Source organism: Gorilla gorilla, chromosome 4 (genome assembly GCF_029281585.2).
Source record: "Gorilla gorilla gorilla isolate KB3781 chromosome 4, NHGRI_mGorGor1-v2.1_pri, whole genome shotgun sequence".
Classification (NCBI taxonomy): Eukaryota; Metazoa; Chordata; class Mammalia; order Primates; family Hominidae; genus Gorilla; species Gorilla gorilla.
In genome coordinates, this window is record NC_073228.2 from 66,322,827 (window position 1) to 66,341,257 (window position 18,431).

The window sequence follows — 18,431 nt, forward strand, 5'->3', positions numbered from 1 at the left end:
CAAGCCAAGTTGAAGTGTGCATGTTTGCTATTAGGGAAAGTCCCTACTGAAGTTATCTCCTGTCAGGGTCAGATAAGTCCCAGTTAGGACCAGAGAAGCCAAACTTCAAGTCCAGATGTGGACTTGGGTGACTGAGGGTCTGAGGAGTGAATTGTTTGCTTCACAGTAAAATCTAAAACATTTATGCAGTACGTGAGTCGATGCATCTTCAACACAGGAGTGTCCAGCCTGGAAAACTAGGGGCCACCCTAGGGAAAGACCCAATGACATCACAATCTTTAAATAGGAATGAGAAGAACAAGGCTGGTGGACATCTCCCTGAGGGCATTAGTTTCCAAATATTTGAGCAAGGCCTCCTTTGCAAATCTCGGTGATGGTTATCAAGATAGGAACAAGAGGTATCCAGCAACAGTTGTATTTTATAAAAATTAGTTATGTAAACATGCTTGTAAAAATTAAAACACCACAGCTATGTATTTGAAAAGTAAACATTTCTCCTTATTACACCTACTAGAGATAACTAGCGATGGCTAAACAAAAAGGTCGGTGTGTGTTCTGTGTACACTGACTGCCTGAACCTTCCAAGTCTATTTGGCTTCTGATTTGGATAGGGAGAGTCAAGCACCAAGCTTGACTCAGGAGGGAGAGCACTATTCAAATGAATGTAGCTCCAGTATGAATAGCAAGAGTTTATATAGAAAGGGACTCACCTAAAAAGTTATCTGATTTTATTAAATTATTGAGCTGGATAGTAAAAGGTTGGATAAAAAGGGATAGCTGTAATAACACACGATGAGAACACAAACTGCTTCTAATATTCATAAATGAGTAAGTATCTGAGACAGGTATCAATCAATTTAGAAGTTTATTTTGCCAAGATTAAGGACAAGTTGGAAGGAAAAAACACAGAATCATAGAAACAATCTGTGGTCTGTGCCTTTCTCCAAAAATGATGCTGAGCCTTCAATACTTAAAGGGGAAGAGTTTGCTGGAGGGGAAAGAGGAAGGGTATGGTCACATTACTGAATCCACACATTGCAAAAGAAAAGGATAAGGCAGGGGAATAGTCAATTTGGTATTCATCTCATGCTCAGTAAATCAGCTCTTCACATAAGGTAAGATGAGGACAGAGCACCTACCTGTGGGGATATTTTACCTTCTATCTGGAGCTGTGTGCTTAAGAGCAAAAGGAAAGTCAGCTTCTCACATGACTCAGCTTTCAGCTTAACTTTCTCCTTTTGGCAGAGTGAATTGGGGTCCCAAGTTTCTATTTTCCTTTCACACATTTGAAACTAGACTTGATTTTGCTTAGAAATGTGACATTTATTTATACTTCTAAACAAAATCATGGCTAGTTATCAATTGCCCATTTTCAGAGAATGAGAAAGCCCAAGAGCTCATGACTCCTTCCCATTTCCTTGGGTTATGGATACCAGGACCCTGGGTTCTGCAGAGCCTGGGGACAGTGGATGAGAGAATGCTGTTTCTGAGCATGATATGGTTGCTGTCAGATCCCTGCTCCTAAACTTACTAGGGAGTGACTGGTCAACAAAAAGAGTCAAACTCTAAAATATTTGAAGAGATTTATTCTGAGCCAAATATAAGTGACCAATGGGCCATGACACAGCCCTCAGGAGACCCTGAGAACATCTGCACAAGATGGTCAGGACACAGCCTAGTTTTACACATTTTAGGGAGACATGAGACATCAGTCAATACATGTAAGGTATATATTGTTTCAGTCTGCAAGGGCAGGACAACTCGAAGTAGGGACTTCCAGGTTATAGGTAGATTTTAAAATTTTCTGATTGGCAATTGGTTGAAAGAGTTATTATCAGTAGAAAGGAATGTCTGGGTTAAGATAAGGAGTTGGAGAAACCTAGATATTATCAGGCAGATAAAGCCTCCAGGTAGCAGGCTTCAGAGAAAATAGATGTTAAATATTTCTGATCAGACTCTTAGATCTGATGTTGATGTCTTAAGGTCTGTGTTGATGTTAATGCTGGAGAAATATAATGAAGCCTGTCCAATGCTCTCTTCCATCATGGCCTGAACAAGATTTTCAGTTTCAATCTGGAATCCCTATGGCCGAGAGGAGGGGTACATTCAGATGGTTGAAGTGCTTAGAATTTTATTTTTGGCTTACATTCTTCCCTTTATGGCCAATATTTGCCAGCATCAGCATCAATGGCTATTATTTTTTTTCCCCTAGCACTGCTTGGGTGGCATATCGGCCTGCCCTGTGTCCATCCTGTCCTTCAATGAGACTCCCTATGGTGGAGGGACTTGAAGTCAAAATACTTATAGACAAGTAAGTGTTCTAGGAAAGATAGGAATGGACTCGGACAGGCATTCATTACCTCTTAAAAGATTTATTTAAAGTAAAGAGCCAAAAACAAAAAGCCAATGGCGAGTTTACAAAAATTGACTTTTCTTTCACTTCTATGCATTAAGCTACTATAATCTTGGTTTTCATTACAGACTTACGGTGATTAACTATACAAAACATACACATTTTTCTAAAAAATAATTTTATATATCTACATATATATATATATATATCTGCAAGACTTATAACTGGGAGTATTATGCCCAGGAGGCTTGGTCATGAGGTATCTTTATACTCTTAATAATTATTTTGATTTAATTCCAGGAAGCAGGACATTTTTCATGGTTGAGGTGGATAAAAAGGTGCCACATAATAGCTGAGAAAGCAAAGTTCTTTGTTTTACAAGCTGTTTAGGCACCTGTGTACCCTCCTTGATTTGGAGTGTCTGAGCTAACTGTATCCCTCAAAACCAGCCCTTACAATCTCATGCACCCATCTCCTCTGCAACAGTCTCTGGGCCTAGAGGGAGGGTCCTTGCATAGTCTTAGCAGCAGGACGTTTGCAATGAAAAACAGATCGGGTCCAGTGGGATGCCAAATAATGGAGATTTGCATCTCTAACTTTCAGAATGCCATGATTCTGGTTTCCTTTGAAGTGAAACAAGGAGAGATAAATAACTAAATATTTTGACCATCAGAAGAGTACTTGTGTGTCAAAAGAGAAAAAATACCCTATTTCATTAGGTCACCAACTGAAAATATGAAGAAAAATGATAATCTTGTACTCATTAGAAGATTATTATAACTATGAAAACTTTCAGGATTCTCAGGATCATCTTGGCTATACGGGGTCTTCTTTGGTTCTGTATGAAATTTAAAGTAGATTTTTCTAATTCTGTGAAGAATGTCAGTGGTAATTTGATGGGAATAGCACTGAATCTATAAATTACTTTGGGCAATATGGCTATTTTTATAGTATTGATTTTTCCTATCCATGGGGATGGAATGTTTTTCCATTTGTGTATGTCCTCTTATTTCCTTGAGGAGTGGTTTGTAGTTCTCCTTGAAGAGGTCTTTCACATCCCTTGTTAGCTGTATTTCTAGGTATTTTATTCATTTTTTTAGCAATTGTGAATGGGAGTTCATTCATTATTTGTCTCTCTACTTGTCTATTGTTGGTGTAAAGGAATGCTTGTGATTTTTGGACATTGATTTTATATCATGAGACTTTGCTGAAGTTGCTTATCAGTTTAAGGGGTTTTGGGATTGAGATTATGGAGTTTTCTAAATATAACAGCATATCATCTGCAATCAGAGGCAACTTGACTTCCTCTCTTCCTATATGAATACCCTTTATTTCTTCCTCTTGCCTGATTGCCCTCGCCAGAACTTCCAATACTATGTTGAATAGAAGTGGTGAGAGAGGGCTTCCTTGTCTTGTACTGGTTTTCAAAGGCAATGCTTCCAGCTTTTGCCCATTGACTGTGATATTGGCTGTAGGGTTGTCATAAATAGCTCTTATTATTTTGAGATATGTTCCATCAATACCTAGTTTATTGAGAGTTTTTAACATGAAGTGGTGTTGAATTTTATCAAAGGCCTTTTCTGCACCTATTGAGATAATCACTTGGTTTTTGTCTTTGGTTCTGTTTATGTTGATGGATTATGTTTATTTATTTGTGCATTGTGGAACAGTCTTGCATCCCAGGGATGAAGCTGACTTGATTGTGGTAGATAAGTGTTTTGATGTGCTGCTGAATTCAGTTTGCTAGTATTTTATTGAGGATTTGTGCATCGATGTTCATCAGGGATATTGGCCTGAAGTGTGTGTGTGTTTGTCTTCCTGATTCTGCTATCAGGATGATGCTGGCTTCATAAAATGAGTTAGGGGGAAGTCACTCCTTTCCAATTGTTTGGAATAGCAAAAAGAACAAAGTTGGAGGCATCACACTACTTCAAACTATACTACAAGGCTACACTAACTAACACAGCATGGTACTTGTACCAAAACAGACATATAGACTAATGAAACAGAACAAAGACCTCAGAAATAAAACCACACATCTACATCCATATGATCTTCAACAAACCTGACGAAAAGAAGCAATGAAGAAAGAATCTCCTACTCAATAAATAGAGCTGGGAAAATTCACTAGCCATATGCAGAAAATTGAAACTGGAACCCTTCCTTAAACCTTAAACTTAAGACTTTAAACCTTAAACATAAGACTTAAATGTCAAGCCCCAAACCATAAAAACACTAGAAGAAAACCTGGGCAATACCATTCAGGACATAGGCATGAGCAAAGACTTCATGACAAAAATGCCAAAAGCAACTGCAACAGAAGCCAAGATTGACAAATGAGATCTAAGTAAACTAAAGAGCTTCTGCACAGCAAAAGAAACTATCATCAGAGTGAATAGGCAAACAACAGAATGGGAGAAAAATTTTGCAATCTACCCATCTGACAAAGGTCTAATAGCCAGAATTTACAAGGAAATTAAACAAATTCACAAGAAAAAAACAAATAACCCAACCAAAAAATGGGGCAAAGAACATGAACAGACACTTCTCCAAAGAAGATATTTACATGGCCAACAAACATATAAAAAAAGTTCAACATCACTGATTATTTGAGAAATGCAAATCAAAACTACAATGAGATACCATCTAACACCAGTCGGATGGCAGTTATTAAAAAATCAAGAAACAGTAGAAGCTGACCAGGCTGTGGAGAAATAGGAATGCTTTTACACTGTTGGTGGGCATGTAAATTAGTTCAACCATTGTGGAAGACAGTATGATGATTCCTCAAGGATCTAAAACCAGAAATACCATTTGACCCAGCAACCCCATTACTGGATATATACCCAAAATAATATAAATTATTCTACTATAAAGACACATGCACACATATGTTTATTGCAGCACTATTTACAATAGCAAAGTCATGGAACTAGTCCAAATGCCCATCAAGGATAGACTGGATAAACAAAATGTAGTACATATACATCATGGAATACTATGCAGCCATAAAGGGAATGAGATCATGCCCTTTGCAGGGACATTGATGAAGCTGGAAGCCATCATCCTTAGCAAACTAAAACAGGAACAGAAAACCAAACACCACATGTTCTCACTCATAAGTGGAAGTTGAACAATGAGAACACATGGACACAGGGAGCAGAAAAGCATACACCAGGGCCTGTTGGGGGGTGAGGGGTGAGGGGAGGGAACTTAAAGGATGGGTCAATAGGTATAGCAAACTACCATGACACGTATATACCTACTTAACAAACCTGCACATTCTGCACATGTATCCTGGAACTTAAAGGAAAATAAAATAAAATAGAAAAATTTTATGATTCAATTTGTACTCAATAAAATAAAAACCAGAGCTGACATTTAGTAACAAGCATTACCCTTTTCCCTTGAAACAATCTCTAAGAGAAGTCATAGTGAGAACAATTTGTGTGAAAAATAAGTTTTAGGCTTATTATGGTTGGCTTGTGATATGGCTTGACTCTGTGTCCTCACCCAAATCTCATTTCAAATTGTCATCCCTCCTGGTGGGAGGTGATTGTATCATGGGAGTTGTTTCACCCATGCTGTTTTCATGATAGTGAGTTATGAAATCTGATGATTGTATAAGTGTTTGACATTTTATCCTTTACACACACACACACACACACAGTCTCTCCTGCCACATTGTAAAGAAGGAGCCTACTTTCCTTTCTATCATAACTGTAAGTTTTCTGAGGCCTCCCTGGCTACGCAGAACTGTCAGTTAAACCTCTTTTGTTTATAAATTACCCAGTCTCAGGTAATATCTTTATAGCAGTGTGAGAAGGGACTAGTACTTCCTGAGTATTTGCTTAAAGTGCAGAAACAATTAATTGGTCATATAGACTCCTCTTAAGTTGGGTTTGTTGGGATTTACCTAAAATTAAGTTATTCTAGTCAAAGCCTGGGTAAAATAACCAGTGTCTCCATTTGTCCCATTTTACAATAAAAGATGTACTTAAGCAAATAACTATATTGTCACCTAATCAGAATACTCACAGCTTTCAAATTACGGATAACCTAGAGAAAAATAAATTTGCTCACAAAAACACACTTCACCCAATTTTTCTAAACTATAAATAACTCAAAATAAAAACATTTGCTTGACTCTTCTTTAATAAGAGCAGTGGCTTTCAAACACAATATCATTTGTTCATCCTGGAACTGCTATCCACAAGCCAAACAGCTCCTGTTAGATTGGCACCGCCTATCAAGCACTGTAGAATATGTAGCAGTTCTTCACATAGTTAGAGTCAGTCCTATGGGAAAACAGAGGCTCTGCTTATGAGTATTATTCTCCTTGCATTCCTCAGGTAGCAAGATGCTATATCAAAAGTATTTGGGTCCCCAGCAGGGATTTGGGCCAAAGGACTCAGGGCGTTTGGTTGATCTTCACCTTATTTGTCTCAACATTGCCCCAGGCAATATTATCTTCCTCATTATAACTTTTGCCTTTTGATTAACAAACATTTTCTATCTTGGGCAAATAATGAATAAGTATTCAAACATATCTATGATTCTTCTGGGGCAGGTCCTTGGACTTCCTTTTCCTTTCAATTTTTTTCTTATTTCCCTAATCATTTATCAAGCATCTTTAAGAGCCCTGAGGGACAGCAAATTTGATAAGGCTTCTCTATCATATGATTGTGCTGAAGCGATGTTACCCAGAGTGCCATTGAAAAAGGGGCCCTTTCAACCCATAAATTTCTTATTGCATGAGTCCAAGCCACATTTTGAAAAGCCTGCTGGAGGAGTAAAGAGGTTTATGCAAAGTTCAATCCACCCCCAATCCTCCAATGCCCAAGTAGCCCTGACGGAACCTCCCCTGCATCCAGCTCCAGCCCCAGCCCAGTCCCATTGGATCCCTGACTTTCACTACAGCCAAAAGATTCAAGGAGTCAGTCCACCCATGAGCAGAGGGGAGCATGTTTCTCAAGAATGAGACAGGAAGTGCAGAGGAAATGCGACATGTGCCTGCCCTAGAAGACAAGGCCAGTCACAGTCACCTACTGCTCATTCTAGGCAATCCACTCACCCATGAGGTGAAACATGGAGACCAAGCTAGCTTCCCTGTCTGAGACACGTATGGAAGCCAAGAACCCCAGGATCATCAACCCTGGCTAATCAAGCAGAAACAGGTTTGGAGGGAGAAACAATCATGACACGGATCTCTAGGAAGTGTCGCCCTGGAGGACTGGGAAGTGGTCTTTGTTGAAGACATTCAGACAGACCAAGAAACATCAAGACCCCTCAGAAACAGGGGAGACAGAGCAAGAGGGAGGACAGAGCAGAGGCCAGAGCCCAGGCAGGATATAGCACCATGCCATCGGTACAGGCATAAGGGGAGGGGTGCCAAACTGGTGACTTGCCCAGAGAGGCCAGTGTTCCAGTGACAGGGATTGTTGTCATCTCCCATTCCTAGCTTCTTCTTCAAGATTGTATCGTTGTGTGGCTTCGTTCTCAGAGAAGAGCTGTGAAAAGATACAACAATCTTCTTTGACTTTGGTTGGCTCCACCCCTGCAGAAAAATGACCTCTTGTGAGCATTTTGTCCTTGGCTGGAGTGTGGTCATACTGATCCTAGAAAAGAGGCCGCTCAGGATGGGGATGAGATTTCAATTGCCCCAGGACTGACGCATCTCCTCACGTGGTCGAGGTCTCCATGAACCCAAAGTGGAAACGCCGAGAAAACGATAGACAACCGGCCACATGACCCAGGCAGAGACCCAGAAAGAGGCTCAACAAAGACCAGACGACATGCAAAAATAGCTTTTTTGGCGCACAAGGCACATTCGTCCAAACAAACACATGCACAACAACACAAACAAACCGACAGAGAGAGGGAAAGAGTAAGAGACAGAGAGAGAGGAGAGAATAGGAGACACACACACACACACACACACACACACACACACACACACACACAGTCATACAGCACTGGCACAGAAACACACCACACCCCAAGGCAACCTCTGAGGCAGCAGGGTTCTGCTCTACATGAGAACGACCCTCAGGTGAAAGAGCAGCCCATACGCATGCAAGCAGACTGGTCCTCGAGATCACGGGGGCACGACTTCTGGGGAGACTCACCCGAACACCGTCCGGGCAGGCCTGAGGCTGGCATGCCATGCCGCTTCCCCTGGACTTCGCCTGTGGTTTCGTCATCCTGGTCGGCCCTTTGCGACTCCTGGCAGCCAGAGATGTTCCTGTCGACCCCATGGAGAGGTCAGGCCGGAGCCTCGGAGCCCCGACACCCAAGCACTGCCACTGAGGGCTCCTGCTTTGCCAAGCCTCAGGGACGGGTTTCTAAGGCAACCGTGGGAATAACTGCGAGTGGAGCATGCGCTAGGGCCTTGCGCATGCGCATTGGAGGGGCCGAGTCGCACTCCGCTCCTGGCAGTCAGGCTGCGACCCCTTTAAACAATAGTGGCTACGCGGAGGAAGGGCGGCTTGCGTTGCAGCCCTGGCGGCGGCTGGATCAGGGGTCCAGCAGGGGGCAGTGTGGGAGAGGACGCCACAGGCATCCCAAGGCCAAACCCCCAGGAGTGCGGTCTTCAAGACCTCCTTAAGCCGACTTCCGGGGTGGAGGTGGAGCTTCTGGGCGCCTGCTGGGGTCCCAGGACTCCTCTTGAGATTTGACTTTGGACCCCTCCGGGTGAGAAAGGATGGGCTCACCATATCTGCTAGGCAGGCAGGGCCTTGCTGCATCCCAGAATGATCCCATGGGCCCCAAGGCGAGGTGTCAGCTGAAAATTCACTGACCCAAGAGCCCTCTGCCTCCCTTCTCCTTTGAAAAAAGAAAAGCCCTGGGGCACTTCAAAGCTGATACCACTTTCCAGGACACGTGAACAGAGGGACAGGGGAAATTCCGAGGTGGAGCCAATGAGACCATACGTGGCACGGCGTACCGCAGAGCAGATGGCGTAAATGTGAGTCACCGAGGGCGTATGGGGCGATGGTGAAACAAAAAATGGTGTCCAGGCATGTGGCCGGCGGAAGCGGGGCACAAGTGAACTTTCCATCAATGCGAAGGAAAATCAAAGAACACCTGGGATGCAGGAGGGGGCCAAAAGATTCAGGGACTCAGTACACCCAGGAACAGAGAAGAGCATGTCCCTAAAGAATGAGACAGGAAGTGCAAAAGAAATGCGGCACCTCTCCTGTCCTAGAAGACAAGACCAGTCACTGTCGCCTACAACTAATTCTAGACAATCCACCCACACATGAGGTGAAACATGGAGACCGAGGAAGCTTCCGTGGCTGAGACATGTATGGAAGCCAAGAGCTCCAGGGTCACCAGACCTAACCAACCCAGCAGAAACAGGTTTGGAGAGAGAAACAGTCATGACACGGATCTCCAGGAAGAGTCTCCCTGACGGACTGGGAAGTGATCTTCGTAGAAGATATTCAGCCAGGCCAAGAGGCAACTAGGCCGCTCAGAAACAGGGGAGACAGAGCAAGAGGGAGGACAGAGCGGAGGCCAGAGCCCAGGTAGGATACAGGGCCGTGGCACCTACACGGGCATAACAGGAGGGGTGCGAAATGCATGGCTTGTCCAGAGAGGCCAGCGTTTCAGGGACACGGATTGTTGCTGTCTCCATTCACGGCTTCCTCTTCAAGATTGTGTCGTTGTGTGGCTTCATTTCACAGAGAAGAGGCGTGGAAAGGTACAACCATCTTCTTGGACATGGGTCTGCTCCTCTCCTGCTGGACTATGTGCTACCGTGGGGCTTTTGTCCTGGGCTGGAGTGTGGTCTTCTTGATCCTAGAAAAGAGGACGCTCATGATGGGGATGAGACTTCCATTGCTCCCGGCCGGACGCATCCCCTCACGTGATCGAGCATTTCGCAAACCCAAAGTGGAACCGCCGCGAAAACGATGGACAGCCGGACCAGGACCCAGGGAGAGTCGCAGAAAGAAGCCCACCAAAGACCCGCAGACATGCAAGAAATCCCTTTCTGAGGCGCAGGGAACATTCGTCCAAAGACACACATGCACACTGGCCCACACACGCACACACACACACACACACAAACAGAGAGACGGAAAGAAGCACACAGAGGTTGAGAGACAGAGAGAGAAGGGAGAATGGGAGACACACCCCCACACACAGTCCTACCGCGGTGGCCGAGAAATACACGCCCCCAGGCAACCCCTGCGGCTGCCGGGTTCTGCTCTCGACGGGAACGACCCTCGGCTGAGAGAACAGCCCTCGGGCACGCAGGCGGACCTGTCCTCGAGATCACGGGGGCACGACTTCTCGGGAGACTCACCCGAACACCGTCCTGGCAGGCCTGAGGCTGGGATGCCACGCTGCTTCCCCCGGACTCCACCTGTGGTTTCGTCACCCTGCTCGGCCCCTTGCGACTCCTGGCAGCCGGAGACGTTCCTGTGGACCCCCTGGAGAGGTCAGGCCGGAGCCTCGGAGGCCCGACACCCAAGCGCTGCCACGGAGGGCTCCCGCGTTGCCAAGCCTCGAGGACTGGTTCCTAAGACAACCGTGGGAACCACTGTGACGCGAAAAGCGGCGCGCGCCTCGCGCATGCGCATTGGCTGGGCCGACTCGCGCTCGGCTCCTGGCAGTCAGGCAGGCTGCGTCCCCTTTAAATACGGGCGGCTGCGCGGCGGCAGGGGGCGCGCCTGCTGCAGCCGCGGCTGCGGCTGGATCCGGGGGTCCAGTTTGGGGCCGCGTGGGAGAGGGGGCCGCGGGTGTCCCAGGGCCAAGCCCCCAGGAGTCCTGTCTTCAGGACCTCCTTGAGCCGACTTCCACCAATGGATGGGGAGCTTCAGGGCGCCTGCTGGGTTCTCAGGACTCCTCTTCAGATGTGATTTTGGACCCCTCCTGGTGAGAAAGGATGGGCTCACCACATATGCTCAGGCAGGCAGGGCCTCGCTGCAGCATAGAATGATCCCATGGCCCTCAAGGCCTGGTGTCAGCGGAAAATTCACTGATCCGTGAGCCCTCTGCCTCCCTCCTCCTTTGAAAGAGCAGTGGCCTGTCCCGCTTCTAAAAGCCCCGGGGCTCCCGCAAGCCGACACCGCTTTCCAGGACACGTGCAGACAGGGACGGGGCAAATCCGAGGTGGAGACAATGCGATCACGCGTGGCACTGGCGTATCCCAGAGCAGATGGCGTGAATGTATGTCACCGGAGGCATATGGGGCGAGGGCGAAAGCAAGAGTGGTGTCCAGGCATGTGCCCGGTGGAAAGGGGGATGAAGTGGCCTTTCCCTGAGTGCCAAGGGAACTCAAAGAAGACCTGGGAACCTGGACGGGGCCTGTGCCTCAGTCCAAGCCACATTTTGAAATGCCTGCCAGAGGAGCACAGAGGTTTCTGCAACAGTCACCGCACCCCCAACCCTCCACCGCCCAGCTAGTCCTGACGCAACCTCCCCTGCACGCAGCCCCGGCCCCAGTCCCAGCACAGTACCTTTGTTTCCTGACATTCGTTACAGCCAAAAGATCCAGGGAGTCTGTCCACCTGTGAGCGGAGGAGAGGATGTCCCTCAAGAGTGAGACAGGAAGCACAGGGGAAATGCACTTGTCCTAGAAGACAAGGCCAGTCACTGCGGCCTAGCGCTCGCTCATCCTAGGCAATCCACCCACCCATGAGGTGAAACACGGAGACCGAGGAAGCTTCCCTGTCTGAGACACGTATGGAAGCCAAGAGCCCCAGGGTCATCAGACCTGCGCAATCCAGCAGAAACAGGCTTGGAGAGAGAAACAGTCATGACACGGATCTCCAGGAAGTGTCTCCCTGATGGACAGGGAAGTGATCTTCGTGGAAGATATTCAGCGAGACCCAGAGGCATCTAGGCCACTCAGAAACAGGGGAGACAGAGCAAGAGGGACGACAGAGCAGAGGCCATAGCCCAGGCAGGATACAGCACCGTGCCACCGCCACGGGCATAAGAGGAGGGGTGCGAAGCGGGTGGCTTGTCCAGAGAGGCCGGCGTTCCAGGGACTGGGATTGTTGCTGTCTCCCATTCCCCGCTTCCTCTTCAAGACTGTCGTTTCCTAGAAGACAAATCCAGTCACGGCGGACACCCCCACACACAGTCCTACAGGGGTGGCATAGAAATACAGGCCCCCAGGCAACCCCTGTGGCTGCCGGGTTCTGCTCTCGTCAGGAACGAAACTTGGGTGAGCGAATAGCCCCCGGGCACGCTGGCAGTCCTGTCCTCGAGATCTCGGGGGCACGACTTCTGGGGAGACTCACCCGAACATCGTCCGGGCAGGCCTGAGTCTGGGATGTTGCGCTTCTTTCCCAGGACTCAGTCTGTTCTTTCTGCTTCCTGGTTAGCCCTCAGTGTATCGTGGTGTCCTGAAACTGTTTTTTCGACCCCCTGGGTTGGTCATGCTAGATCCTCAACACCGACGCACTGTCCCAAAGTGCTTTTGCTTTGATAAGGTTTAAGGAGTGGTCCTCAGCCAACGGTTGGAGTCACTGTGACTGGAGAATGGGCTGGCGCCTCGCGCATGCGTATTTCCCCTGCGGAGTTGGGCTTTGCTCTTCAAAGACCAGCTGTGGCTCCTTTAAACAGGTTTTGCGATGTGTGGACGGGGGTTTTTGTGGCAGTCGCGGTGGTTGCTTGAGCTGGGATGTAGTAGGGGGCGTTGTGGGAGTGGGGCTTCGGGCCCCCCAGAGCCGGACTCCCGGGAGTCCTGTCCTCAGGACCTCCTTGAGCCGATTTCTACCGGTGGAGGTGGACCCTGCTTAAGGGTGCCAGTTCGGGTCTCCGGACTCACAGGCTGGCGTGCATTGTTGTGATCACAGCTCATTGCAGTGTCAATCTCCCAAGCTTAAGCAATTTTCTTGTCTCAGGCTCCCACGTACCTGGGTCTACAGGCATGTGGCCCCACACTCAACTACTTTTCTTCAAAACATTTTTGAACGAATGGGGACTTAGTATGTTTCCTGGCTCTTGTCAAACTCCTGGGCTCAAGCTGTCCTCCTGCGTTGACCTCCTCAAGTGCTGAGATTACAGGTGTGAGCTTCCACATGCAGCTAAATTCTTATATCTTAAATCCCTACCTCCCACAATAAGCAGATGTTAGGCCCACTTATTTTATAACTTTTTGCTGTTTATGTCTCTTTTTGTCCCTGGACACAGGGATTAGCAGCCCACTCTCCACCAAATTTGAAATCATTAGGGGCATTATGCTGTGTCCCAGGAGTGGCTGAGGCTTCAAGGACCTGCTCCTCTAACATAGGCCTGCTGAGGAGTACAATTCATCTTGCGTTTCTGTGTTTTTTAACAACCTTCCTGAGCTCCTCTAAGTCAGTCCATCCTGCCACAACTGGGAAGAATCAAGAAACTCTCCAAGAAAATGTTTCTCAACTTGCCTGTTGTCAAGTAGAAGACCGGTCTGCTGACCATGGCAGGCATGGCAGTGCATGACAGTGAGCGCCCCCCACCGTGTTTGCTCTTCACTGCATGTTCCACCTGAACTTTCCTGTCTGCTCAGTGAGTCTTGACAGTGGGGTACAGGGGACTCACTGTCAAATACCAAGGCTGACCCTCTCTGAATACAATGCCATGACCTAGTTACTGTCACTGTGGTTTTGTCTTCAGGGACTAAAGGATACAATAAGAATTTGTTCCTTCAATTTTCCTGTTGATGCACAAAATACTTAAATGCTTCTACATAGGTCTGCCCTTTAGTGCCACAGAGCACTAAGGGAAAGTCCCCACAATAAAGATGTTTTTCACCTGAGCTGCTAGATGTGACAGTTAAGCAGCTAAAGGTTAAAAAAAAATCAAAGCTCCCCAAATGTTGTGGGTATGACAGCTGGTCCAACTTCATGGTCTGTACTTTCCCTCTAACAGCATGGATAAATACAGAGATAACTAGCAACTGGTACCCTAGTGTGCCAAGCAATCAATGCATCTGTGTGATTAAAAACCAGCATTTAACCATACTCTAGATACATTAAAAATCAACCCCACACTCATAGACTATAACTCTACTTTGCTTCCAGATGGCAGTTACAATTGGAAAGGAAATATCTAGTTTACAGGAGGCATTAATACTTCATTGTTGCAGAAACGGAAGCCTTAAAAGAAGGTATTCTGGACTTTCTGACCTGGATGCTAACAAATAGTGGAAAATATGTGTCTAAGAATACACTTGGAACAGAAATGTGAAAAACCAAAAGTAAGAGATATGATGAAGGATCAAATATAAAATGCCCCAGTGCTAAAGAGGCAGCAAAGAAAACTGTAGAAGAAAATGACAAGAGGCATTATGCCTTTATGAGTTTCTGCTACTATATAAGAAAATACACTAGGCTGGGTAATTTCTGAAGAACAGAAATGTATTTCTCACAGTTCCATAAGCTAGAAGTCCAAGATCAAGGTGCCAGCAGGATTGGTGTCTGGTGAGGGCCTGGTCTCCACATCCAAGATGGTATCTTGTGCACTGTGTCTTCAGGAGGAGATGCACTGTGTCCTCACATGGCAGAAGGTAGAAGGGCAAAACAGGGGAAGCCCACTCCCTCCAATCCTTGTGTAAGGATCCTAAACTCATTCGTGAAGACTCTCCCTTCATGACTGAATCACTACCTAAAAGCCCTACTTCCTAATCCTATGACATTGGTGATTAATTTTAGGGGGACACATTCAGAGCATAGCACCCTATATTCAATTTCTTAAAAATTATTTTGTTGTTTTGCTTTTCTGTTTTTCAAATGGCTTAAAGTGCACAAAATTGGATTAATCATAATCCTTGGCTCATAGCATACCTTGGCTCCTATTTCATCCTTGTCTGTGCCTGGGCCTCTGAGTAAATGTATTTGAACAATATGGTAATCACTTATGAACCCAAGAGCTAGGGTTCTGACCCTAACATCTGCTCCTCCTCTGTCCTTTTTCCTGATTTTCACCCTTCAGCCCAAGGGTAACTACTACCCTGAATTTATGTTTAGGATTCCCTTCCTTTAAAAAAACATTGTTTTATTGCATACATATGATTGCCCTAAATGACATATTATTTAGTTTTTAAGGGTATAATTTATTTACCCATTCTTCTATCAATTTACCCATTCTCCTATTAATGAACATTTGGCTTATTTCTAGATTTTTGCTATTATGAATGGCATTACATGAACATTTATTTTTTTACTACTTCTGGTGCATATGGGCAAGAGTTTCTCCAGGGCCTATGGTAGAGGAATTACTTTGCCATAACATATGAGAATGCTCAAATTTATAAGATAATCCAAATTGCTTTCCTAAGCGGTTGTTCTAATTTAAACTCTCACCTCCTGTATTAGTTCGAGATGATCTTGTTGATCCACAGTCTCTCTATATTTGGTGATATGGTTTGGCTGTGTCCACACCCAAATCTCAGCTTGAATTCTATCTCCAGAATTCCCACATGTTATGGGAGGGACCCAGGGTGAGGTAATTGAATCACGGAGGCCAGTCTTTCCTGTGCTAGTCTTGTGATAGTGAATAAGCCTCATGAGATCTGATGGGTTTATCAGGGGTTTCTGCTTTGGCTTCCTCCTCATTTTCTCTTGCTTCTGCCATGTAAGAAGTGCCTTTCACCTCCTACCATGACTCTGAGGCCTACTCCACCATGTGGGACTGTAAATCCAATTACAGTTCTTTTTCTTTACACCTCTTTTTCTTCTCAGACTTGGGTATGTCTTTTTCAGCAGTGTGAAAACAGACTAATACAGTAAATTGGTACCAGTGGAGTGGGGTGCTGCTGAAAAGACATCCAAAAATGTGCAAGCGACTTTGAAACTTGGTAACAGGCAGAGGTTGGAACAGTTTGGAGGGCTCAGAAGAAGACTGGAAAATGTGGGAAAATTTGGAACCTCCTAGAGACTTGCTGAATGGCTTTGACAAAAATGCTGATAGTGTTTTGAACAATAAGGTCCAGGCTGAGGTAGTCTCAGATGGAGATGAGGAACTTGTTGTGAACTGGAGCAAAGGTGACTCTTGTTATGTTTTAGCAAAGAGAATGGCAGCATTTTGCCCCACCCTAGAGATTTGTGGAACTTTGAACTTGAGAGTGATAATTTAGGGTATCTGCTGGAAGAAATTTCTAAGCAGTAAAGCATTCCAGAGGTGACTTGGGTGATATTAAAGGCCTTCAGTTTTATAAAGAAAGCAGAGCATATAAATTTGGAAAATTTGCAGCCTGACAATGTGATAGAGAAGAAAATCCCATTTTCTGAGGTTAAATTCCAGCTGTTGGCAGAAATTTGCATAAGTAACGAGAAGCTGAATGTTAATCCCCAAAACAATGGGGAAAATGTCTACAGGAGATGTCACAGGTCATCACAGCAGCCCCTCCCATAACAAGCCTGGAGGCCTAGGAGGAAAAAATGGTTTTCTGGGCTGGGCCAGGTTCCCTGTGCTGTGTGTAGCACAGAGCCTTGTTTCTCTACGTTTCAGCCCCTCCAGCCATGGCTGAAAGGGGCCAACATAGAACTCAGGCCATGGCCTTGAGAGTGCAAGCACCAAGCCTTGGTAGCTTCAACATTGTGCTGAGCCTGCATATGCATAGAAGTCAAGAATTGAGGTTTGGAAACCTCCACCTAGATTTCAGAGGATGTATGAAAACACCTGGATGTCCAAGCAAAAGTTTGCTGCAGGGGTGATGCTCTGATGGAGAACCTCTTCTAGGGCTGTGCAGAAAGGAAATGTGGGGTTGGAGCCCCTACACAGACTCCCTACTGGGGTACTTCCTAGTGGAGCTTTGAGGAGAGGACCACACTCCTCCAGATCCCAGAATTGTAGATTCACTGACAACTTGCACCGTGAGCCTGGAAAAGCTGCGGACACTCGACATCAGCCCATGAAAACAGCCAGGAGGTGGGTTATACCCTGCAAAGCCACAGGGGCAGAACTACCCAAGGCTGTGGGAGCCCACCTCTTGCATCAGCATGACCTTGATGTGAAACATGGAGTCAAAGGAGATCATTTTGGAGCTTTAAAATTTGATTACCTTGCTGGATTTTGGACTTGCACAGGGCCTGTAACCCCTCTGTTTTGGACAATTACTCCCATTTGGAACAGCTGTATTTTCTCAATTATCTGTACCCCCATTGTATCTAGGAAGTAACTAGCTTGATTTGGATTTTACAGGGTCATAGGCAGAAGAGACTTGCCTTGTTTCAGATGAGACTTTGGACAGCAGACATTTGGGTTAATGCTGAAATGAGTTAAGACTTTGGGGGACTGTTGGGAAGGCATGATAGGTTTTGAAATGTGAGGACATGAGATTTGGAGGGGCCAGGGGCAGAATAATATGGTTTGGCTATGTCCCTACCCAAGTCTCAACTTGAATTGTATTGCTCAGGATTCCCATGTGTTCAGGGAGGGACCCAGGGGGAGGTAGTTGAATCTTTGGGGCCAGTCTTTCCCATGCTATTCTTGTGATAGTGAATAAATCTCACAAGATCTGATGGGGTTTTTGCTTATTTTGCTTCCTTCTCATATTCTCTTGTCACTGCCATGTAAGAAGTGCTGTTCATCCACCGCCATAACTCTGAGGCCTCCTCAGCCATGTGGAACCCTTAAACCAATTAAGCCTCTTTTTCTTCCCTATCTCAGGTATGTCTTTATCAGCAGTGTGAGTATGGACTAATACATTTGGTATCATCAAACTTCTTAATATTTGTGGAGAGAATAGATGTGTAGTATCTTGTGCATTTTTCTGATTACTAATGAGGTTGAGAAAATTTTTATATTTTGTGGGCTTTCTCTTTTGTGAAATCCCTAATGTCTTTTCCCAATTTTCTGTTGGTTTGCTATTTTTAAAATTAATTCATAGGAGCTCCTTATTCAAAAATAATTCATATGAGCACTTAGTTGATATGATATTAATCTTTTGTAGGTTTTAGGTACTGCAAATATCTTCTTCTAATTTATAGTTTATCTTTTCACTTTTTTACTTTTATTTTTCAATTTCTATTTTTTTTTTTTGAGACAGAGTCTTACTCTGTTATTCAGGCTGGAGTGCAGTGGCTCACTGCAACCTCCACCTCCCAGGTTCAGACAATTCTCGTGCCTCAGCTTCCCA

At 45.5% G+C, this 18,431-nt stretch overlaps 1 long non-coding RNA gene across 1 annotated transcript; it reads right to left on the reverse strand.

Moving 5' to 3' along the window:
* Window positions 1–1,584: 1,584 nt before the first annotated feature.
* On the reverse strand, window positions 1,585–10,922 carry LOC101142859 (uncharacterized). Its single transcript, XR_008679750.2, has 3 exons — window positions 10,665–10,922; window positions 8,482–10,156; window positions 1,585–7,910 (listed from the first exon to the last, which is right to left on the reverse strand). It is a non-coding gene; the product is annotated as an uncharacterized lncRNA (long non-coding RNA).
* Between the last annotated feature and the right edge of the window lie 7,509 nt (window positions 10,923–18,431).